The 4,626-nt window shown below is 43.6% G+C and overlaps 1 non-coding gene across 1 annotated transcript; it reads right to left on the minus strand.

Moving 5' to 3' along the window:
• Positions 1–256: 256 nt before the first annotated feature.
• Positions 257–394, minus strand: LOC119932613. Its single transcript, XR_005452359.1, has one exon. It is a non-coding gene; the product is annotated as a small nucleolar RNA SNORA7 (small nucleolar RNA).
• Positions 395–4,626: the final 4,232 nt, after the last annotated feature.

Consider the following 4,626-nt stretch of genomic DNA (forward strand, 5'->3'; position numbering starts at 1 on the left):
CTATCAATTCTGTTGAATTTATTTGCTCCCAAGCACTTAGTACAGCACTCTGCACACAGTAAGCACTCAATATATGCCACCGATTGATTCCTATCCCTACTCTATCCCAAACTAAAGGTATCACACCTGCATATGTGTTAGTGTGTATAGGCTTCTCTGATACTCTGTCTTGTCTGTTCCTCTGAGTGTGACTCTCTCCCTGTAGCTTTTTTTCTATCTCTTCCATGCTGTTGCTGCCCAGCATAGGTGAGTTTTGACTTGTAGCAGATTGTCTTCCACTTGCTAGCCACTGCCCAAGCTAGGAATGGAATGGGTATGCCTCTGCTTGACTCTCTCTCCTGTAGTCGAGACTGGTAGAGTACTGGGAACTCTCCAGGTATGACCCTAAGCGGTAAGCATCTCTTGACACTGTTTTAAGAGCTAGGGCACATATGAGATAATCAGGTTGGACACAGACCGTGTCCCTCATGGGGCTCACAGTCTTACTCCCCATTTTAGAGATAACTGGGGCCCAGAGAAGTGAAGTGACTTGCCTTAAGTCGCACAGCAGACAAGTGGCAGAGCTAGATTTAGAATCCAGGTCCTCAGAATCCCAGGCCCGCGCTCTTCATTCATTCAATCATATTTATTGAGCGCTTACTGTGTGCAGAGCACTGTACTAAGCACTTGGGAAGTACAAGTTCTTGTCACTAGGCCATGCTTTTTTGTTCATTCATTCATTCAATCATATTTATTGAGTGCTTATTGTGTGCAGAGAACTGTACTAAGCGCTTGGGAGGTCCCATCCACCCTCCAGCCCAATTCAAGCTCCAGAAATTATGCTTGTCTCATATGTGAGGATCTGGAGAAGTTACCAGGAAGATATGGTGATGGGACAGCCTATCTAATAAGGCAGGCAAACATTTAGAAAATCTCAAATCGTTCAGGTTTAAAATGTAACTTTGAAAGACCAAGAGGATCTCTACATGAGACCAAGGTCCAGACTGAGAACATTAAATTTACTTACTTTACTCCTTGCCAATTCCAGGAACAAGCTTTAGAGAAACAGCATGGTCCAGTGGATAAAACACAGAACTTGGAGTCAGAAGGACCAGGGTTCTAATCCCTGCTCTGCCCATTGCTTGCTGTGTGACCTTGGGCAAGTCACTTCACTTCTCTGGGCCTCAGTTATTTCATCTGTAAAATGGGGATTAAGACTGTGAGCCCATGGGGGACATGGACTGCGTCCAACCTGATTAGCGTGTATCTGCACCAGTGCTTAGTACAGCTCCCGGCATATAGTAAGCACTTAACAAATACCCCCCCAAAAATCGAAAACCCGAAACCTCAACCAGATACTAAATTAAAGGCATGGTGATAGTGGTTGTGGCCTAACTCCTGCATCAGAAGTTTCCAACCAGTCACCATCTGGTCTACTAATATCTCAGAGGGGTAACAGAAGCTACAGGGAAAGAACTGCCTTACCATCTCTGTTCTACTTTATTCATTCAATCATATTTATTGAGCACTTACTGTGTGCAGAGCACTGTACTAAGCGCTTGGAAGTACAAGCTGGCAACATATAGAGATGGTCCCTACCGGGCTCACAGCCTAGAAGGGGGAGACAGACAACAAAACAAAACATGTGGTCAGGTGACAAGTCATCAGAATAAATAGAAGTAAAGCTAGATGCACATCATTGACAAAATAAATAGGATAGTAAATATGTACAAGTAAAACAAATAGAGTGATAAATCTTTACAAACATATACAAAGGTGCTGTGGGGAGGGGAAGGAGGTAGGGTGGGGGGGGATAGGGAAGGGGAGAGGAAAAAGGGGGCTCAGTCTAGGGGAAAAAGGGGGCTCAGTACTGTACTCTCCCAAGCATGTAGTACAGTGCTCTGCACATAGTAAGCACGCAATAAATATCACTGATGGTAAGCATGTTGTGGGTGGGGAACGTGTCTGCCAACTCTGTTGTATTATCTCCCTAGTGCTCTGTACAGTGGTCTGTACTAACTGCTACCACGTTAATACAATCATTCATCCTATCCCACCTGGATTACTGCAACAGCCTCCTCGCTGACTTCCCAACCTCCTGTCTCTCCCTACTCCAGTTCATACTTCGTTCTACTGCCCGGATCATTTTTCTACAAAAATGTTCAGGACATGTTTCCCACTCCTCAAAGGACCCCATTATTTGTTTATCCACCTCTGCAACAAACAAAAACTCCTCACCATTGGCTTTAAAGCACTCAAACACCTTGCCTCCTCCTACCTCACCTCTAATGCTAACTGTGCCTCGACCTCATCTATAATAATAATAATAATGGCATTTATTAAGCGCTTACTATGTGCAAAGCATCTATCTCGCCACGGATGACCCCTTGCCCACGTCCTGCCTCTGGCCTGGACGACCCTCCTCCTCCTCAAATCCAACAATTACTCTCCCCCCTTCAAAGCCTTATTGAAGGCCCATCTCCTCCAAGAGGCCTTCCCTGACTAAGCTCTCCTTTCCTCTTCTCCCACTCCCTTCTGCGTCACCCTGACTTGCTCCCCTTTTTCATCCCACCGCAGCCCCACAACACTTATGTACATCTCCGTCATTTATTTACTTATATTACTGTCTGTCTCCACCCCCCTCTAGACTGTAAGCTTGTTGTAGGCAGGGAATGTGTCTGTTTACTACTCTATTGCACTCTTCCAAGCACTTAGTACAGGGTTCTGCACACAATAAAAGCTCAATAAATGCAATTGATGACGATGATGAGAGAGTGTCAGGGAGAAAGCAAACCAGGTCAGTCAATCAATCAATGGTCCTTATTGAGTGCTTAGTGTGCGCTGAGCACTGTACTAAGCACTTGGAGGAAAGCAATACAATAGAGCTAGAAAAGACCAACAAAAATGACTGAAGATATGGAAAATAGAATATCCAAATTGAGGTTAAAGAGTTGGAATTAATCTAAAGAAAAGAAATCTAAGAACTTCTCAATCAAAACCAAAAAAATTACTTTGCTTCATAAATATTTGAAAGCAGCGAGCGCTCAAGGTACAGTGTTTAAAAAAAAGGAAGAAAATAATCTTTTTCATTTCCTATGCAGCATATATATTCCTCCCTTGGAGAGTCAGCAAGTGGCTCTTTGTAAGCCTGGCATAATTACAGTTTGGGGGGATTATATGGGTAAAGCCCTAACGCATTTGTCTAGGACAGAACTAGAAGAAACAGACTTAAATTGCATCATGAGAATGAAGAACTTTCTGACATTAAGGCTGATTAATCACTAAACCAGCTCTGGGGAAACTAAACAATCTCCTTTTCTAGCAAGATATCAGATTGGGATAAACAACAGCTGTCTTAATGATTTCTGGATAGTCCTGCAAATAAATTAACACCAAATGACCCAGAAAAGGGTTTGCTAGCTCAGAACTTCTATTCAGCATTGAAAGTATTTTTTTTCTGTCCCAACCTCCACAGAGAAGGCTCCGTTCCTTGTTTTTTTCCTAGGTCCTTAATAACAACAACAATAATAATGATAATAATAATAAAAATAATAAGGGTATTTCTTAGGCCCTTACTATGTGTCAGGCACTGTACTAAGCACTGGAGTAGATACAAGCAAACCAGGTTGGACACAGTCCCTGACCCTTGTGGGGCAAACAGCCTCAATCCCCATTTTACAGATGAGGCAACAAAGGCACAGGGATGTTAAGTGACCCGAGGCTAGGCAGCAGACAAGTGGCAGAGCAGGGATTAGAACCCATGACCTTCTAATTCTCAGTTTGGTGCTCTATCCACTTGCCCATGCTACTTGATTCCCTATTGTCATCTTGGTTCATACCGGAGAAACCAGAGTTTCCATCTTGCCTGGAAGACAATGAAGCTTCAATAAAGTTAGTCCTTCAAGAGCTAAACTGATCAAGTGAAGAAAGCTGAAGTATAAACATCACATTTACAGAGCTAAAGTCTCAAGTCCTAAACCTGAAGGAGCGTGGCCTACTGCATCCACAGGCCTGGGATTCAGAAGGACCTGAGTTCTAATCTTAGCTCCTCCACCTGTCTGCTGCATGACCTTGGGCAAGTCACTTCACTTCTTTGTACCTCAATTCCCTCATCTGTAAAATAGGGATTGAGACTGTGAGCCCCATGTGGGACAGGGACTGTGTCCAACCTGATCTGTTTGTATCCACCCCAGCGCTTAGTACAGTGCCTGACACATAGTTAAGAGCTTAACGAATACCATAATTATTATTCATCATTATTGTTATTAAAGATTCTTCAGGTTATGTCTGTCCTTTATAGCCTGACCCTCAGTCCCTGATTCAAGCGATGGCAGACCAGCCTGTTCTGCTTTTCTGCTGACCACAGTGATCGGCAAATACCTCATTAGGAGGTTCACTTAGGGAGAGGCTAAGTCTGCCTAGGTTTTGCAAGGATTTCTAGGATTTGCAGTGGTCAAAAGAGGCTTAGCAGAAACCGAAACCCAACTTTGGGTCTGGAGCTTGGTGGCCATAATTCTATTTATCTATTTTGATGGTATTGATACCTGTCTACTTGTTTTGTTTTGTTGTCTGTCTCCCCCTTCTAGACTGTGAGCCCATTGTTGGGTAGGGATTGTCTCTATCTGGTGCTGAATTGTACTTTCCAAG

This window comes from Tachyglossus aculeatus, chromosome 9 (genome assembly GCF_015852505.1).
Source record: "Tachyglossus aculeatus isolate mTacAcu1 chromosome 9, mTacAcu1.pri, whole genome shotgun sequence".
Taxonomy (NCBI): domain Eukaryota; kingdom Metazoa; phylum Chordata; class Mammalia; order Monotremata; family Tachyglossidae; genus Tachyglossus; species Tachyglossus aculeatus.